Source organism: Antedon mediterranea, chromosome 1 (assembly GCF_964355755.1).
Source record: "Antedon mediterranea chromosome 1, ecAntMedi1.1, whole genome shotgun sequence".
NCBI lineage: Eukaryota > Metazoa > Echinodermata > Crinoidea > Comatulida > Antedonidae > Antedon > Antedon mediterranea.
In genome coordinates, this window is record NC_092670.1 from 29,645,110 (window position 1) to 29,657,967 (window position 12,858).

At 34.1% G+C, this 12,858-nt stretch overlaps 1 long non-coding RNA gene across 2 annotated transcripts in view; it reads right to left on the minus strand.

Annotated features, from left to right (window-relative positions):
- Positions 1–12,858, minus strand: part of LOC140063636 (uncharacterized) — a 478,535-nt gene that overhangs the window by 391,344 nt on the left and 74,333 nt on the right. The gene's annotated exons all lie outside the window — the stretch shown is intronic.

The window sequence follows — 12,858 nt, forward strand, 5'->3', positions numbered from 1 at the left end:
CGTGACCGGGAATACAAACAAACAAAATGGCGACACATAACGAAGCTTTCTGTGTTGAAAGATAAACGAGACAAGATTTCTACCAATAATGTAAGCCTAGCAGGGGAGCAACTTAAAAATGGGTAGTCAATCTATCTAAATATAAGTTATCTAAAAATGAAGAGTCAGTTCTGTCGAAGGGACTTAATTTTGCCGTATATCCGATGAAATCCCGAAGGAGCAGGCATGTAGTTTGTTGACCCCAGCAGTAGCGGCGGACCTCAGGATGAAAGTAGCCCAAACAATTGGTACTAAAAAGCCTCCTAAATCCAATGTGTCTAAAGAAGAACGACAGGCACTTTACAAACTGAAAAAATAACCAGACATCTTAGTTCTACCAGCGGATAAAGGCAAAGCTACAGTCGACAAAAAGGAAAACATAGAAAAGTATCCGACATGCTAAGGGAGGAGAAGACTTACGGAAAATTGAAGAAAGATCCAACTGGCAAGTATAAAAATAAACGTAGGTATATATAAATTTTTGTATCCGACTGCAGAAAACATATCAAAGATATATTGCACTCCAAAAATTCACAAGGCAGGAAACCCATACAGGCCTATCATAGATTACACAGGCTCGATCGCATATACTAGAAGTGTTGCTGACCTCTTTCTTAGCCCCCTTAGTAGGTAAAAGCGAACATCATATATTAAACTTCAGTGAACTTGCAAAAAAGTTGTCAACAATCAAAATAGGTACGGATGAGATGCTAGTATCCCCCGATGTAGTGTCATTGTTTACTTGCACACCCATTCCGGAAGCGATCAGCATAATTACAGAAAGATTAGTACAAGATGAGGATTTGAAAAACCGCACAATGCTGAATGTTCAAGAAATTGTAGAGTTACGGTTCGTATTAACGACATATTTTACTTTCCAAGGTCAGATATATTACCAGAAATTCAGAGCAGCTATGGGCAGTCCAGTGTCACCGATTGTAGCAAACCTATATATGGAATGGCTAGAAAAGAAAGCTATTAAGAGCCATTGTCTGTAAAAATCAAAGATTTGGTGGCAGATGTAAAAAAATGGATTTCTCTCAAATTTTTACCATGAATAGACATTTCAATAAAAAGCATATCTACAACATTCATTTTAATTTTTAGCCCCCGTTGCCATGACAACGGTCAATTATCCAAATTTTGATGTTTTTGCCATTTTTCACAGATTTTCTATAGTGAAAAAGTACAAACTTGTATACTTATTTTAACCAAAAATACTTACAGTATACAGTTTTTGTTGATAGCAGTGTAAACAACATGTATTGAGTTCCATTTAATGTAGAAAAAAAAAAAAATTACAAAATGGAGTTTGGTTGATACCATTATTTTAAAAAGGGGTGTTTTTAAAAAATATTTTTTTTTATAAAAGTATACCTCATAAACGTACCTATAACTTCCAAAGTGGTGTTTTTAAATAAATGAGGTTTTTTAATTTGATAGTCAATAGGTTCGTCAACAATAATCACAAAAAAAACACTGGGGTAAATTTCGTACATAGGTTTTGTGTTGCCAGGAAAATACGAAAAATACAAAAAATATAACAAAATATCAACAAACAAAACACATGAAACACAATGTAAATATGGCTAATCCAATAAAAAAATGTATATGTGGCTTGTCATAATGCTACTAGAGTCATACGAATAGTTTAGATAAAATAGGAGAATGTGTTGCCAGGTTTATTTCAATTAATTGCCAGAAAAACAGTATTTTGCATTGAAATATGTAGTTGATGGAAAATAATGTTAAACTTGGAAATAATTGCGTCAATGGTTTTTATAAATTTTTAAATCTATTTTGTGTAAAGAGATACAGAAAGACCTCCCAGAAAATCTGACCTTGTAAATAGGTCATTTGAGGTCAAAAGGGGTCAGAATGCAAAACAGGACAGGTCCCCATTTTACTACAACTATTAATCCATTGACCTTAATAATCGTTCGATTAATTTCATTTAAATTCAACATGATTACAAAAAAATATACTGTATGCTACACATCGATACCAAGATCGTACTAATTAGATGTTTGATTCTTGGGTTATTGGTATTAATGCTACCCCCTACCCCAAAAATGTCTTTTTATTGTAATTTTGAAGAATAACAAAATTACATGACAATTGGTATTAATGCAGTGCAATTTTTTTCATGTTAACACATATTTTGTTATTCAATATGTCAGTAAACACAAGTAATACACAATTAAATTAAAATAAAAAGTATTGAAAAAATTGGAGATTTGATATTGAAATGTATCTCATTATAGCAAATATTTGCAATTTTGCAAAAGGTCAGTGACCTTTTTGACCTCTACTGACCTTAAACATGGTTCGATTAATTTTATTAAAATTCTATATGATTAAAAAACACGAATGCTACACAACGACACCAAGATCATACTAATTAGATGTTTGATTCTTGGGTTATTGCTATTAATGTTACACCCTACCCCAAAAAATGTATTTTTATTGCAATTTTTAAGAATAAAAAATGATAATTTGTGTATAATGAACTGCAATTTTAATCTTGTTAACATATATTTTCTTATTCAATATGTCAGTAAGCACAAGTAAAACACAATTAAGATAAAACATATTGAAAATTATAGATACTATGTTGAAATTTATCTATATTTTGGCAAAAATGTGCATTTTTTGTAAAAGGTCAATGACCTTTTGACCTCTACTGACCCTACTAATAGTCCGATTAATTTTATTAAAATTTTATAAGATTTTAAAAGATGTATGCTACACAATGGTACCAAGATAATACTAATTAGGTGTTGGATTCTTGGGTTATTGGGATAATTGTTACCCCCTACCCCAAAAATGTCTTTTTATTGTAATTTTGAAGAATAACAAAATTACATGACAATTGGTATTAATGCAGTACAATTTTTTTCATGTTAACACATATTTTGTTATTCAATATGTCACTAAACACAAGTAAAACACAATTAAAATAAAAAATATTGAAAATTGGAGATTTGATATTGAAATGTATCTCATTATGGCAAATATTTGCAATTTTGCAAAAGGTCAGTGACCTTTTGACCTCTACTGACCTTAAAATTGGTTCGATTAATTTTATTCAAATTTTATATGATTAAAAAACATGAATGCTACACAACGACACCTAGATCATACTAATTAGATGTTTGATTCTTGGGTTATTGCTATTATTGTTATCCCCTACCCCAAAAAATGTATTTTTATTGCAATTTTTAACAATAAAAAATAAAAATTTGTATATAATGAACTGCAATTTTTATCTTGTTAACATATATTTTCTTATTCAATATGTCAGTAAGCACAAGTAAAACACAATTAAGATAAAAAATATTGAAAATTGTAGATACGATATTGAAATTTATCTATATTTTGGGAAAAATTTGCATTTTGCAAAAGGTCAATGACCTTTTGACCTCTACTGACCTTAATAATCTTCCGATTAATTTTATTTAAATTTTAAAAGATTTTAAAAGATGTATGCTACACAATGTTACTAAGATAATACTAATTAGATGTTGGATTCTTGGGTTATTAGGATCAATGTTACCCCCTACCCCAAAAAATATTTGAAGATAAAACACTGATGATCATTACAAATGACGCAAGTACATACAATGCATCCCTATATTTTTCTTGTTAACATCGATTTTTTCACTCTATATGTCCGTGGGAAGAAAATGATACCAAAGAAGTTTAACTGTGGGGGGGGGGGGGGGGGGGTGCACGGTAACCCCCCTCCAGCCCATGGACTATAATGTTTGATCAAAATTTACAAGATAGTTCATAACAATTCTCAACAATTTTCATATTTTACCTATAGTGTTACCTTAGCAACCATTTCTATGTGTAACTAAGGAAAGTAATTTTTTTTTAAACGTAAACAATGACGTTTTTATAAATACAAAGAATTGATTGCATTTGTAATTTTTCTCAATTTTACTTCTACTGCATTCCATTAATGACAAACTTGACCTTGTAAATTCATTCATTTTGAGGTCAACATTTTACCATAGTAACTGTTTCTATGCGAAAATTTCAAAAAAATAAGGGGTTTTTCATAAATACAAAACATTTTTTCTACATAGTTTTACATTTCTACTTTTTGCCAAATTTACTTTAAATACTGAATCCTAATATGACGATTCATCTGAATAAAGGTAAAAAATGACCTTTAGTGTTATCTTAAACCTGTTTACGTAACAAATGATATTTAAAAAAAAGTTAAATATGGAGTTTCATGAAAAAAAAAATTGTTTACATATTGAGGTCAAATGACATCAACATTTTACCTATAGTGTATTGTAGCAACTGTTTCTATACGTAACTAAGTACAATATTTATAATATGGGGTTTCATGACTACAAACAATTGATTACATAGCTTTACTACCTTTTCCCAAATTTACTTATCTACTGAATCCCAGAAAATGTCTGACCTTGTGAAAAGGGTCATTTGTTGGGTCAAGTTATGTCAAAATGTATTATTTATGTTATCTTAGAACCTGTTTCTATGCATAACTAAGGATAATTGTTTTTTTAAATATAGTTGAACCTCCCGTAAGTGGCCACCCTCGGGACCTGGAAAAGTGGCCGCTTACGGGCGATGACCCCTTACGGGACGTTCTGCCGATAAAGGGCCAAAATGACTTATTATGGCTGTATACGATATTCTTAACGAAACGAGCCTCTCAATTTTCCAGCTAATTGTAGGCCTATTATTATTTATAATCAGGTGGTTTAGTATTTTTTAGCATTTTCAGACAAATTTTAAAAACTTTTATCATATGAAAAATGGTCGGTCAAAATCTGTGTAGTTTTCTCATCTCTTCACAGTAATGTTTTTAAAACCTCTTCAAAATAAAGCTAATATATAAAGAAATACAATAAACATGCACCTCTAATTCATAGGTCCATGCAATAAGTATCGCATTTTTCGATTGGCCGCTTACAAAAAATCTCATTTTTAGTACAAAAAGGTGCCCGCAGCTGCTTACGGTAAGCACCAAATGCACTAATTAGATAGGAAGAACAAACAGGCTTTTCAAAGTGCGTCCGTTAAGGGAGGTGGCCGCTGTAAATAAAATATGGGGTTTTCATGAATAAAAATAATCACAGAAGAAAGTGCTTACGAATATGACCTTGTGAAACGGTAATTTGAAAATGCAAATAAGGCCCCCATACAAAATAAATGCGGGATTCCGCCGGGATCCCACCGGGATGTTGCGGGATCCCGTCGGGATGCCCGAATCCCACCGGGATTCGCGCATCCCGCCGGGATCGGGATCGGGAAAAGATCGCAAATTCGGGATATCACGGGATCCCGGTGGGAATCGGCCATCCCGCCGGGATCGGGATCGGGAAAAAATCGCAAAATCGGGACATCACGGGATCCCGGTGAGAATCGGCCATCCCACCGGGATGGGGATCGGGAAAAGATCGCAAATTTGTGATATTACGGGATCCCGGTGATAAACGGCCATCCCGTCGGGATCGGGAAAATATCGCAAATTCGGGATGGCGGGATTCGGTCATTTGGTTTGTGGCTCCCATCGGTCAACCAGGATTGTTTTGTTCGGGATCCCGCCGCTACGACGGGATAAGGATAGACGGGATTAATGATGTTTAATGATTCCATCGATTAGTGGTATTTGTCCTTGTAATCGAGAGTTGAGACCATCTATTTAGCATTGAGACGGGATTTGGACTTCTCTACTCTTCCACAAACTTAATATTTAGCGTAACATTGGTGCGTCTTAATTTCGAAATCGCCGGTGTATTCATTTCATTAGGTAATACAGTGATACGTAACAGACGGTAAGTTATTATTTTATTATATAGGTTTAATGTTGTTTTTGATTTGAATTGAGTTATTTTTTGTTTTAAATACATGTACCACAATGATCAAACCAGCCGTGCATCCCTTTTTACAATAGTATTAATTCTAAAGACAGTTTACTTTATGTACCAAACCTTTTGCTGCGCCGCCACGGCTACTTTAATCGTTATAGTTAATCACATTATTATATCATTATTTAACACCTCATCTTCAGTAAATACCATGGAGTCCTAACTTATTTCTCCATGGTAATACTAACAACGAGTTGATTTCTTATCGTATTATCATCACATTTACCTTACTATATTTACTTATTACACCATACCTTTCGATTAACATGTTTATAACCAAGTTGAGTTGTTTTAATATGTTGAGGGTATTAACGCTATTGGTTTACCAGCTGATGAGTGCAATATGCACTCCTGCATAGACAATGCATGTTTCGTTTTATGCAGGAGATCCGATCAATAGTTACCTCCTATAACATTAAGGATCGAAACAGCCATTGCATCATCAATAATAAGCTATTATTTAAAAAAATATTTATGAGGTATTTTCTGAATTGTGTCCAGCAAAGATCAATTATTATAAAACACATGATGATGATGGCTGTCCTGGGAATAAACCCAGTTTTGTTATACTAATTTAATTTGTTAAAAATAATGTTTAGACAAATCCTACAGTTGCTGAAAGGTTGAACGTTCACAACAACCAACAGTGTCTTGCTGCAATGAATATAGGCCTACCGTCTTGAAGTGCTTTGAAGGTTTTATAAATACGTTATTAAATGAATGAAAAAGATTTTAATGTTTTCATTGACTGTTATAGCTCTATTCTAGAATGGTAATTATTATAGTGAAATATGCAGATTACACGGGTATATAGAAATGAATTTGCTAATAAAAAGACAAATGAAATGATGACTTTCGTACGGCAATATGAGATTGACCAATTAATCATTAAAAGGAGAAAACTATGAGTAGGCCTAATTTTGTTTACAATTTGATTTGCATCCGTCATAATAAATGCAACATGGCGTTTTAATTTGCCAAAATGTCAAAAGGAAATGATCGGTATTTTGTATTTTTACAATGTTTTTCTATAAGGTTCTTGTCATTTTAATATATATAATATATATATATATATATATATATATAAATCCTTTATAGTGGAAAAAGAATTATTTTCATATTACCGTATTTATTTGGATAGGGAACAACAATATTCTATTACAACACATTTCTATTTGTAGTAGTAGAATTCATTCATCTACAATTTACCAAGCATATTGATACAAGTTTTACTGTGTTTTGTCACTTCTATATTAATTGTGTTGTAATTTTTCATAGGGGCTATTTGATTATATATGTACCATGGTATTACACCAAAAAAATAACGCTTTCGTTGAGTAAACGCCCCTCCTGCAAAATTATTCGAATATTAATTATAAGCCTAAAAGTGTCAACATAGAAAGGAATTCAGCAGTCTCCTCATTCAGTTCATTGACACAGTCACGTGGTCTTGCTTGTCGGACGGCTTTAATTGTCGGCATCTCTTTGTGTAGACTATAGAGCAGGTACCAAGATCTATATTTAGAAACGGACGCCACTTATAGGCGTGGGAAGTTTTAGCGGAAAGTGGTTGTCTTGACGACAGCTTTAAGCATTCATTGTTTTATTGAATGGGATTTCCTAAGTAAAAACTCTGAAAGTGTCAACATAGAAAGGCAGCAGCAGTCTTCTCGTTCAGTTCATTGACACAGTCACTTGGTCTGGTGTGTCGGACGGCCGGCTTTAATTGTCGGCATCTCTTTGTGTAGACTGTAGAGCAGGTACCAATATCTATATTTAGAAACTGACTCCACTCTTTAGGCGTGGGAAGTTCTAGGGGAAAGTCATGGTTGTCTTGACGACAGCTTTAAGCATTCATTGTTTTATGGAATGGGATTTCCTAACTAAAAACTCTTAAAATTACAATTTTGTTTGTATTAATTTGACATAGGCCTAAGATTAGTATTACTCCAGAGTAACAGCATCGCACCAGGGAGTTGTAATTAGACACGTTAGTATGGCCTGTAATTGATTATCATAAAATATTTATAAATTGAATGTGCTTGTAAAAATAGCACACAGCGCGCCATAGGAACTTGCGTGCGCGTGACATTTACGCATCTCGTTCCCGCCTTGGTTTAAATTTGTAACCAGATCACAGCAATTCTAGGCCGGTCGGCTGCTAGCAGCGACGTACAACGCATTCAAACCGTAGGTGTTTTTGATAAATTTGTAGATTTATTCGTTGTGATTAATATTTATTAATTACACCTTATTGTTATACCCTATATAGTATCATAGTAGCTGCTTTAGTTGAAATATATATAGGCCTAGAAGCTCATATTTGTGTTGCATTGCAAGTCAAAAAGGTACAGCAGCCTGCCTTGCCAGACTCCCCCTCCCCTTCCTCATCCGCTAGCCTACCACACCCGCCCCCGTGCGTATCCTACGTAGGCCTAGGCTTGTTCCGCCTATTTGATACTAGGTCTTTGATACTAAGCTTTACTAGGCCTATATATTATTATTATTTGGTCTCTCCAGACACAATGTGAAAACTATTTTGTGCATATATTTATTAAAATGTTTATCATACACCACCATACTCAATAATATAATTATGAATATTGCTTTGTGTAAAAAAGGATTTGAACTCGGACTACTATGATATGAGTGTAAACAGGCATCTGAAAAGTACTACTAGGCTAGTAGTAGGCCTATTCCTATCTCTAGACTTGGCCTAATTTTCGGAAAATTGAGGTGAATGAGGATGAAGAAGGAACAGACAAGCTAGGCTAGACTAATGGGTAAACTATAAATAACATGATCAGAACATTTATGATCAGAATATTTATGATTATAAAGGTACAAAGTATTTTGTAAGGTAAGTTATAGGCCTATAGGCTATTTAGAATTTGAAGGATTATTGTTTAAAAATGTAATTATAAACGGTAAACAAAAAACACATACGACGTACGTAACTATATCATATAGGCTAGGCCCTATTGCGCTTTCTTTCGTTATAAACAGACATAATTATATGTTGTAGGAGTCATTGCGAAAACAAAATTAAATGAAAAACACTTTTAAAATTGAAACGGGTTTATCCCAGGACAGTCATATCATCATCTTCATTTAATTTGTTTAGAAAATGTTCGAAAATTACTTTAAAAAAAGTGTTATTTTACATTAAATTATTAATTATCAAATATTTGAATTGAAAATATTATCGATGATGTTACGGCTGTTTCGATCCTTACAGTTAGGGAGGTGGCTATTGATTGGATCTCCTGCATAAAACGAAACATGCATTGTCTATGCAGGAGTGCATATTGCACTCATCAGCTGGAAACCAATAGCTTAATACCCTCAACAAGTTAATAAAACTGAACTTGGTCATAAAAACAATGGAAAGCTATTCAATAATATACAAAAAAACTCAAAGGTGTTGTTTTAACTCGTTATTAAATCATAAACAACATATCGTAAAAGATGGATCAACACTGATAATAATGCCGGATGAGTATTGCAGAGGGTTTTGGAAATCTCATATGTTTTGGTTATATTGTATTACTATGATATCTTATCCTACATCGGCAGATCGGTTGTTCAATCATTTACGATATTAATACAAATAATTAGTTAGAATAATTAATGAACATTGTTAGTAAAACAAAAAACATGCTTAATACAACAGACCTACTCAAAATTACAGACTTTATTCTGAAATAAAAGAAGAAAACAGTAAATATTACAAACACATCAAACGACCAAAATGTTGCCAATTCTATCGATAACAATCAACAACAGTGAATCAGTTAAATCTTTATTTTAGTTTAAGATTTAAGCACACAATTACCGTAATGAAATTTGTATATAATATAAAAATGCATTTTTATTGTTTTAACAGATTTCATTTAATTTCTAGACGTCTGTCCTTCTTGGAGTAAGAGTTTGGTAGAATCACAGTATTTCAGAACGGGAGTACCGACCAGGATTAAATTTATTGAATATACCGTTTTAAATTTACAGCTGAAATCTCGATATTTTGGCGAAATTTTAATCGGGATAATGCACAAAAACGAACGGGATTTTAAACCGGGATAACGATCGGGATTCTTAGCGGGATCCCGATCGATATCCCGGTTTAAAATCCCGTTCGTTTTTGCGCATTATCCCGATTAAAATTTCGCCAAAAAAATCGAGATATTTTATTATTGGGATCCCGATAAAAACCGGGAATACCGCCCGAAAATCCCGCGGGATGACCGGGATCCCGGCCGTGAATATCGCAAAAATCCCGATTAAAATTGTGCCAAAAATCGGGATATTTGTTACCGGGATCCCGGTAAAAACCGGGAATACCGCCCGAAAATCCCGCGGGATGACCGGGATCCCGGCCGTGAATATCGCAAAAATCCCGATTAAAAGATCGCAAAAAATCGGGATATTTTTATCGGGATCCCGGTAAAATCCGGGAATACCGCCCGAAAATCCCGCGGGATGACCGGGATCCCGGCCGTGAATATCGCAAAAATCCCGAACACAATTTCGCTAATTTCCCGGTCGAAAATCCCGAAAATATCCCGATTTTTTCGGGATTCCCGACCGGGAATACCGCCCGAAAATCCCGCGGGATTTTACCGGATCCCGTCGGGATCCCGGCCGGGATACCGGCGGGATCCCGGCCGGGATCCCGACGATTTTTTTTATAGGGGCATGCCTGCTAATAATCTACAAATTTAAATTTGTATGAGATAAATATGCAAAATTTAAAGAATTTCTCATTTTTAGTTACCATAGTAACTGTTGCTATGCATAACTAAGGGAAATTAAATAATTATCAGATAATTATTAATTAATAATTAATACTGAATCCAACCATCACAGTAAAAAAAAATATAGAATTTAAAACCAATATTTAATAATAAAGTGTGATATTTTACATGCTGACCTTAAATGAAATGAAATTTCAAATCAGGGCTTCAATATTTGTTATGTAGCATTAACATACCGTATATTTCGGTGTATAAGTCGCACCTGTGTATAAGACGCACCCCTAACTGAGAGTAAAATATCGGTATTTTTTATATCGTCGATGTATAAGACGCACCTTATATTTCATCAAAACAATGTTTTTTTAAATTGTAATCAATATTATTGTAATAATATATTTTGTTATATCTACAACGGCGTCCTTTATTTAGGTTTTTTCTTACCTAGGCTCGACCGCGCCCAGCCTCAACAAGTTCTTTCTAACTTGTTATTCATGAGTTTCGCCGCAACATCGAGTGCATGACCGTGTGTGTAACACGCACGTGTGTGGGCTAGCCTCGCTCGATCATTTCGAGAGGGCGCACGTTTTCATGGACAATCGTATTCGATTAGTGTCTATGTATCCGAGAAGTGTGTACGCTAGGTCCATGCTATAATCACCTGGAGAATATACTAGTCGAATACCGTACACCATGTGCCACCAAAAGAAGGGCTTGCGCTTGGGGTACGGCGATCGTGCGTATAACTACTGTATAAATAAATACTATTCCAATCGTACGACGTAAACGTTTACAAATGAAATTTTATCGGAGCGCCATAATGAACAAATCTTTTCATCATATTTAGTATAACATCATGCTAAAATGACTTGAAAACTAGGCCTAGGCAGAAGCAGGTTGCCGTTACGTTAGTTAGTTACTGTAGCTAGGCCTAGCCTACTCAGGCCTAGAAAACGAGGTGACGATAGCCTAGCCTAGGCTAGGCCTATGTACAATCTGTGTGGTGAGGCATTTATGTTCGGTGTATAAGACGCACCCTTAATTTAGAGGTCAAATTTGCGTGTCAAAAGTGCGACTTATACACCGAAATATACGGTACCTCAGTATATCATTGACTTTTGATTGGTTCTATTTCGGGGAGGGGAAAGTGGTGGATCCAGGACTTTTAAATAGTTAGGGGGTTGAAGGCGACGGTCTAAAAACTTAACTTTATGTCCTATCTTTTGCATTGCAATTTTTAACTTGGGGTGGGTGGGGGCTTGGAGAAAGGGGGAGGGGATGGGATGGAGGAGTTTGAATCCGTCTATTCATTGGGGCGATAGTAGCGGCAGTGTGGGTGGTGCTTGAATGCATGCATTTGACACTCTATAGTGGATGGTCGACCAAAGTGTTGCAGTTTATCTTTTTGTGGTTATAGTCGGGGTGGGGGGGGGGGTGGTAGTCGAAAGTGGTGGTGGATGGGCATATGGGATCTGCTTAGGTTAGCAAATAAAAGAAGTAAACAAATGAAAGAGGAGCTTCAAAATAAGAGGAGTAATCTGTTGCAAAGATTAAAATTCACAACGATCTGATAATTTATTCAAATTTCCAGAGGATATAACCTATAAAATGACAATAAAACTGGGAATTACAGAATCTATAATTAAAAATTATTTTTTTTCTCACAACACAACTAGAACTATATAAAACATTAAGAATTTTTCTGACCAATGAGTTTCAAATCAAATAATCAAAGAAAATAAGATGTTTTTACTAATATACCATGTTTTTTTTATAAAAATGCCTATGTTTCTCGCAACACTGCTTGTAGATTTTAAATTTACCCCAGTATTTTATTTTAGAAATCAATTATTAAACATTAGAACTACCTATTTGTAATAAATCAGCTAAAAAAATACACCACTTTGGGCGTCATGGTGAAGTAAAGTTTAGTTGCATTGAACAATTTAAAAAAAGTGAAAAACACCCCTTTTTAAATAAATGGTATCTCCCAAGGTATGAAATAAAAAAAAATAAAAAAATTTGAAACAGGTACACAATGCATTGTTATTATGCATACACTAATTATTTTTTATAATTAAATTAACAACACAAAAATATCGTTCATCAAAGTAGTACCAATATCCATTTTAAAAAACCTTTAAAAAGGACAA